General features: G+C 41.5%; 1 long non-coding RNA gene across 1 annotated transcript; it reads right to left on the minus strand.

Moving 5' to 3' along the window:
* Positions 1–1,118: 1,118 nt before the first annotated feature.
* LOC139531514 (uncharacterized) lies at positions 1,119–4,697 on the minus strand. Its single transcript, XR_011666372.1, has 2 exons — positions 4,437–4,697; positions 1,119–1,923 (listed from the first exon to the last, which is right to left on the minus strand). It is a non-coding gene; the product is annotated as an uncharacterized lncRNA (long non-coding RNA).
* Between the last annotated feature and the right edge of the window lie 3,579 nt (positions 4,698–8,276).

Genomic DNA, 8,276 nt, shown 5'->3' on the forward strand with positions numbered 1-8,276 from the left:
CGCCTTAAGGTACCACGTTCATCTGTACAAACAATGTACGCAAGTATGAACACCATGTGACCACGCAGCCATCATACCACTCAGGAAGGAGACGCGTTCAGTCTCCTAGAGACCGAAGTTTCTATATACACAGTAAAACGAGTCCTATATCGACATAACCTGAAAGGCCGCTCAGCAAGGAAGAATCCTCTTCTCCAAAACTACCATAAAAAAGCCAGACTACGGTTTGCAACTGCACATGGGGACAAAGAGCGTACTTTTTGGAGAAATGTCCTCTGGTCTGATGAAACAAAAATAGAACTGTTTGGCCATAATGACCGTTGTCATTATGGAAAAGGGGGAGGCTTGCAAGCCGAAGAACAACATCCCAACCGTGAAGCAGGGGGGTGGCAGCATCATGTTGTGGGGGTGCTTTGCTGCAGGAGGGACTGGTGCACTTCACAAAATAGATGGCATCATGCGGACGAAAAATTATGTGGATATATTGAAGCAACATCTCAAGACATCAGTCAGGAAGTTAAAGCTTTGTCGCAAATGGGTCTTCCAAATGGACAATGACCCCAAGCATACTTCCTAAGTTATGGCAAAATGGCTTAAGGACAACAAAGTCAAGGTATTGGAGTGGCCATCACAAAGCCCTGACCTCATTCCTACAGAACATGTGTGTCCAGAATTGAAAAAGCGTGTGCGAGTAAGGAGGCCTACAAACCTGACTCAGTTACACCAGCTCTGTCAGGAGGAATGGGCCAACATTCAACCAACTTATTGTGGGAAGCTTGTGGAAGACTACCAGAAGCGTTTGACCCAAGTTAAACAATTTAAAAGGCAATGCTACCAAATACTAATTGAGTGTTTGTAAACTTATGACCCACTGCGAATGTGATGAAATAAATAAAAGCTGAAAAAATTCATAATCTCTACTATTATTCTGACATTTCACAGTCTTAAAATAAAGTGGTGATCCTAACTGACCTAAAACAGGGATTTATACTAGGATCAAATAAATTGTGAAAAACTGAGTTTAAATGTATTTGGCTAAGGTGTATGTAAACTTCAGACTTCAACTGTATATACTGTAAGCTGTACAGACCTCTGAAGCATCAAGCTCACGATAAACATTCAGATATATCCAAAGAATGTTTATTTGTCAACATATAAAATACAAGGGAGTGTACAGTATTTAATGCTAACTCAAAAAGAGAACTGGGTATTCAACAAGAATGCTATATGGTAAAAGTAACATACACAAAAATACAGTATGAACAGAATAGTTTAGGTGTAGTAAAGTGCAGAGAGCTGTAGCTACAGATTGTTACACCATAAAATGTGATTTAACCAAAGATTTTTGGTATCCATCACGGGGAGTTGCAGGATAGGTACTGTTTGGTGTAGCACAGAGAATGTTTGACCAACCTCAGCTTTGCAATACTGTCGTTGTCCCTGATTTGTGAACATAAGAGTCTCATAAAATGTCCAGCAGCAGGGTTCAGTTTGAATTTAGAAAATGCTCCGTTATTAAAATAAATATATGTTTTCTCTACGTGAAGTAATCCAACAATGTGTATGCCAAAATCTTGTCTAAAACAAGTCTTTCTTCATTGATCAAGACAGATGTCTGTCATCATTAAATGCTCCAACTGGTGATCAGCAGAGGTAGGGAGAGGTGGTCATAATGAAATAGCCATTCACAAAACATACAGTAGAAAATACAGTATACTTGTACAGCTGTGGGATGATCAAACGGCCATTCAGCTCCCCTTGAGTCATCTTCTGCTTGAAATTCAGCATAATGTCCAATCCATCGAGAGGGATACAGTTCACGGGATAGACTTCTGCTACAATGACACAAGCAGGCAAAGGAATTCTGTTTCTCTCCATCTAGAATCCACTCTAGGAAGAAGCCTAGGCACCACACGGTACTGTCTGTAAAACAAAAATACAGTGACTTCGGAAAGTATTCAGACCCCTTGACTTTTTGCACATTTTATTAAGTTACAGCCTTTAAAAAAAAATATATATATATAGCAATCTACACACAATACACCATAATGATGAAGCAAAAAAACGTTTTTTAGACATTTTTGCACATTTATTAAATGCAAAACCAGAAATACCTTATTTACATAAGTATTCAGACCCTTTGCTTTGAGACTTGAAATTGAGCTCAGGTGCATCTTGTTCTCATTGATAATCCTTGAGATGTTTCCACAACTTGACGATGTTTCCACAACTTGAATGGAGTCCACCTGTGGTAAATTCAATTGATTGGACATGATTTGGAAATGCACACACCTGTCTGTATAAGGTACCACAGTTGACAGTGCATGTCAGAGCAAAAACCTAGCCATGAGATTGAAGGAATTGTACGTAGAGCTCCGAGACAGGATTTTGTCAAGGCACAGATCCGGGGAAGGATAACAAAACATTTCTGCACCATTGAAGTTCCCAAGAACACAGTGGCCTCCATCTTTCTTAAATGGAAGAAGTTTGGAACCACCAAGACTCTTCCTAGAGATGGCCGCCCGGCTAAACTGAGCAATCGGGGGAGAAGGGCGTTTGTCAGGGAGGTGACCAAGAACCCAATGGTAACTCTGACAGAGTTCCTCTCTGGTGATAGGAGAACCTTCCAGTACAACCATCTCTGCAGCACTCCAAAAATCAGGCCTTTATGGTAGAGTGGCCATACGGAAGCCACTCTTCAGTAAATGGCACAGTTTGGAGTTTGCCAAAAGGCACCTAAAGACTCTCAGACAATGAAAAACATGATTCTCTGGTGTGATGAAGCCAAGATTGAACTCTTTGGCCTGAATGCCAAGCGTCACATCTGGAGGAAACCTGGTACCATCTCTACAGTGAAGCATGGTGGTGGCAGCATCATGCTGTGGGGATGTTTTTCAGCAGCAGGGACTGGGAGACTAGTCAGGATAGAGGCAAAGATGAATGGAACAAAGTACAGAGAGATCCTTGATTAAAACCTGCTCCAGAGCGCTCAGGACCTTGGACTGAATAACGACCCTAAGCACACAGCCAAGACAACGCAGTAGTGGCTTCGGGACAAATCTCTGAATATCCTCGAGTGGCCCAGCCAGATCCCGGACTTGAACCCGATCGAACATCTCTGGAGAGACTTGAAAATAGCTGTGCAGCAATGCTCCCCATCCAACCTGACAGAGCTTGAGTGGATCTGCAGAGAGGAATGGGAAAAACTCCCCAAATACAGGTGTGCCAAGCATGTAGCATCATTGTAGCATCATACCCAAGAAGACTAAAGGCTGTAATCGCTGCCAAAGGTGCTTTAACAAAGTACTGAGTAAAGGGTCTGAATACTTACGTAAATGTGATTTTATTTTTTTATTTTTAATATATTTGCATTATTACCAAAAATCTGTTTTTGCTTTGTCATTATGGGGTATTGTTTGTAGATTGATGAGGGGGGAAAAAGTATATAATATATTTTAGAATAAGGCTGCAACGTATCAAAATGTGGAAAAAGTCAAGGGTTTGAATACTGGATATAATACTTGATACTATATTGTATATTTTGAACGACAGTTGAACTGTGCCAGCATAACATTAACATTAGGGTAGAATAGTTGAACATGCATTCATGTGCACAGGCACAGAGATTACATTTAGAACAATATCTAGCCTAATATAAAGAATATGGCATAACTCTCAAACGTTGCATAGTGACCAGACCATACAAATGTACCTGGGTAGATAGGAAGACAGTATCTACATACAACCATATCTATCAGGCATGCTTAGGAAATATTATTTTATAGTAAAACCAGCTAATCAGTTTGAGATTTTAAACAGTAAATTGTTGTATTTTTGTTTCTCCTCTCTGTTTACTAGTAAACTTAGCTGGCTAGCCTGCTGGATATACAATACTTGTTATTTACATCTGTTTGGAATCTTATCTTCAAACATATGTATAATTTTGTGAGACTGAAATGCATCCACGCTCATAATCGTAACCAATGTCAACCCTCATCAATTATGTTACATAGCTAGCTAGTGAAATGATTGACAGTTGCTGATGTTACACATTTTTGCTAACAAACATGAAGTGTGGAGCATAACAAGTTGCCAGGTGCCAGGCTAGCTATCTAACTAGTTGGCAACTGCAGCCATGTGCTAATGTTTCCTGGTAAACCTAGCTTTAGGTGGCTGGTTGTAATGTTGAAGCTAGCTGTTTAGTAGACATATCTACGATTGTAAAACCGCTTCTATTTTTTGTCATAAATATTGCTCCCTGTGATTGTTTAGCTAACTTAGCTAGATACCTACCTACCTAGCTAGCTAGCAAACAGAAAAAACTATTTGATTTCCCCCTACTGTATGTTAGCCAGCAATACACAATATGGGTTTCATTAGATAAACTAAAGTTAGCTAGGTGGCTTGCAGGAAAAATGACTTATTAAGCTATCCACCGTATTTGTCATCTGCCCTCTTGGTGCTGGCATCGGCTGTAGCTGAGCTTCTATACTGTCCCCGTAGCTCAACTTCGCTATAGTCAGGTTGAAACGTGTAATGTCGGATGTCGCCATGTAGCTAATATAACATAAAAAAAGGCTCCATTGTCCAATTTGTGTTGATAAGAGGATTCACTTGAAGCCATTGCGTCTGGTCAGTTCTTTCAGTTTTGCCCAAAGGATTGTGTTGTTAGTGTTCGCCTCCATTTTAAAAAAGCCGGCTTTGGGGGAGGGACGGGGGCCAGAGCACGAATCGCCACCCCACACAAGTTGTAGTCTTTCAGAGACTGGAAAAAAATGTGTCAGATACTATAGTTAGCAATGAATCGACCAATAGGAACATCGCTGAAAGACGTCCAATGGCTCTATCGAACAAGGACAACCATATCTACACACACAAACAAGTATAATGAGATCAGTATAACATAGAGACTTTGCAAAATGCCACAAAGCAGGACTACATTTATTTATTTTCACCCCCCCCCCCCCCCCCCTCCCCCATCAATACACCGGAAGCCATCATAGGGTCTATCTTTCAGCGTGCAAAGCCCAGACCTGCCTTCCTCCCCAGGGGCAATTATGTATGAAACACATCTCACTGTCCTAGAAATGCCTCAGACAAGTTGAAAACAAGCTCAGATTCCCCCAGGGTGAAATTCCCCTTTAACATTTGCTTTGTGTTCCCAGTAAAGCAATTAGTGATGTGACATGTTGTTGTTCACGCTGTTGATATATTGTTATTTAACAACCTGTTTGTTTACCATATGTAGTTTCTATGGTGACCATGGGGGATGTATTTAGCGTGATATTAGCTGTGACCCAGGTCAGTGACCCTTAACAGCACACATGGAGATAGATGGGCCTATTAAAACACTAGATAATAACACCAATTAGATGACAGGTATTCACCACCAAACAGCAAGCTAGATCTAATCAGCGTTTTATTTGTGAAATGGCGGAAGCAGAAGTGTAGTTTGAAGCTGAAAGAGCATCGAGTACAGTTAGCGAAAAAGATGAGTGACAACAGTGAAGTCCAAGAATGGAACAAAAAGGGCTAACATTTTAGTGGAAAATTAGTCTGATGAATCGTTCACTGTTGGAGTACGTTTTTTGGCTAAAGATGTTTATTTGGGAAACCGTTTCGAAGACACAAGGATGGTGAAGAAGGCGCTGGGAAAAGTGAATGCAGTCAAAGTAACCAGGAGTGGTTTGGTGTTGATATCGTGTAGTCATAGTAACCAGGAGTGGTTTGGTGTTGATATCGTGTGTATCTAAAGAGCGAAAGGAGCGTGCATTGTGGCTCGCAGAATTATCGAAGCATGAAGTGAACAGTTTGATTTTCAGACCAGGGAAAAAGTGTTATTTCTGGCATCCCTTTGGATATCGATAATCAATACCTCAGGCATCCCGTTGGACATTGATCATCAATACCTCAGGCATCCCGTTGGACATTGATCATCAATATCTCAGGCATCCCGTTGGACATTGATAATCAATAACTCAGGCATCCCGTTGGACATTGATAATCAATACCTCAGGCATCCCGTTGGACATTGATAATCAATACCTCAGGCATCCCGTTGGACATTGATAATCAATACCTCAGGCATCCCGTTGGACATTGATAATCAATACCTCAGGCATCCCGTTGGACATTGATCATCAATACCTCAGGCATCCCGTTGGACATTGATAATCAATACCTCAGGCATCCCGTTGGACATTGATAATCAATACCTCAGGCCTCCCGTTGGACATTGATCATCAATACCTCAGGCATCCCGTTGGACATTGATAATCAATACCTCAGGCATCCCGTTGGACATTGATAATCAATACCTCAGGCATCCCGTTGGACATTGATCATCAATACCTCAGGCATCCCGTTGGACATTGATAATCAATACCTCAGGCATCCCGTTGGACATTGATAATCAATACCTCAGGCATCCCGTTGGACATTGATAATCAATACCTCAGGCATCCCGTTGGACATTGATCATCAATACCTCAGGCATCCCGTTGGACATTGATCATCAATACCTCAGGCATCCCGTTGGACATTGATAATCAATACCTCAGGCATCCCGTTGGACATTGATAATCAATACCTCAGGCATCCCGTTGGACATTGATAATCAATACCTCAGGCATCCCGTTGGACATTGATCATCAATACCTCAGGCATCCCGTTGGACATTGATAATCAATACCTCAGGCATCCCGTTGGACATTGATAATCAATACCTCAGGCATCCCGTTGGACATTGATAATCAATACCTCAGGCATCCCGTTGGACATTGATAATCAATATCTCAGGCATCCCGTTGGACATTGATAATCAATATCTCAGGCATCCCGTTGGACATTGATAATCAATATCTCAGGCATCCCATTGGACATTGATCATCAATACCTCAGGCAGCCCGTTGGACATTGATAATCAATATCTCAGGCATCCCATTGGACATTGATAATCAATACCTCAGGCATCCCGTTGGACATTGATTATCAATATCTCAGGCATCCCGTTGGACATTGATAATCAATACCTCAGGCATCCCGTTGGACATTGATAATCAATACCTCAGGCATCCCGTTGGACATTGATCATCAATACCTCAGGCATCCCGTTGGACATTGATCATCAATACCTCAGGCATCCCGTTGGACATTGATAATCAATACCTCAGGCATCCCGTTGGACATTGATAATCAATACCTCAGGCATCCCGTTGGACATTGATAATCAATACCTCAGGCATCCCGTTGGACATTGATCATCAATACCTCAGGCATCCCGTTGGACATTGATAATCAATACCTCAGGCATCCCGTTGGACATTGATAATCAATACCTCAGGCATCCCGTTGGACATTGATAATCAATACCTCAGGCATCCCGTTGGACATTGATAATCAATATCTCAGGCATCCCGTTGGACATTGATAATCAATATCTCAGGCATCCCGTTGGACATTGATAATCAATATCTCAGGCATCCCATTGGACATTGATCATCAATACCTCAGGCAGCCCGTTGGACATTGATAATCAATATCTCAGGCATCCCATTGGACATTGATAATCAATACCTCAGGCATCCCGTTGGACATTGATTATCAATATCTCAGGCATCCCGTTGGACATTGATAATCAATATCTCAGGCATCCCATTGGACATTGATAATCAATACCTCAGGCATCCCGTTGGACATTGATTATCAATATCTCAGGCATCCTGTTGGACATTGATAATCAATATCTCAGGCTAAAGTAGTTAATGCACATCGCTTGACCCGGAGAATGGGGAAAACGCAGCAAAGTTTATCTGAATTATTGATGTTTGATGAGTATCTACCACCCTATGTCAAGTTGGGATATATAAGATACGATGCAATCTAAGAAGTGTAAAAAGTTTGACCATTTGTCAAGTGTTTGCAGATGGAAGGAATATGTTGCAACTGTGGTGGGGATGATATTTCCATAATCCCTGAGTGCCCTGTTAGGTTGTAAGAGGTTGAGGTGTTGTGGATCAGGGCTGTACAGCAAACATCCTATGTGGAGTCGGTGAAGAGCGTTGAAGGGGCAGGAAGCCACAGTTCTGAAGAAGACATGGTGTGCGGATGCACCACCACCAGTTGCAAATGTTATACTTCAATTAAGTGATCTGGATACACTTATTGTGAAGAAGGTGGAATTTGTAGCATTTATAGCCTCAGTTATTAATTGTGTCCAAGAAGTCCAATAAGCTGTTCATCATTATATCTGCAGCCCAGAAGTTTGAAGGACCTCC

The sequence above is a fragment of the Salvelinus alpinus genome, chromosome 10 (assembly GCF_045679555.1).
Source record: "Salvelinus alpinus chromosome 10, SLU_Salpinus.1, whole genome shotgun sequence".
Lineage (NCBI taxonomy): Eukaryota > Metazoa > Chordata > Actinopteri > Salmoniformes > Salmonidae > Salvelinus > Salvelinus alpinus.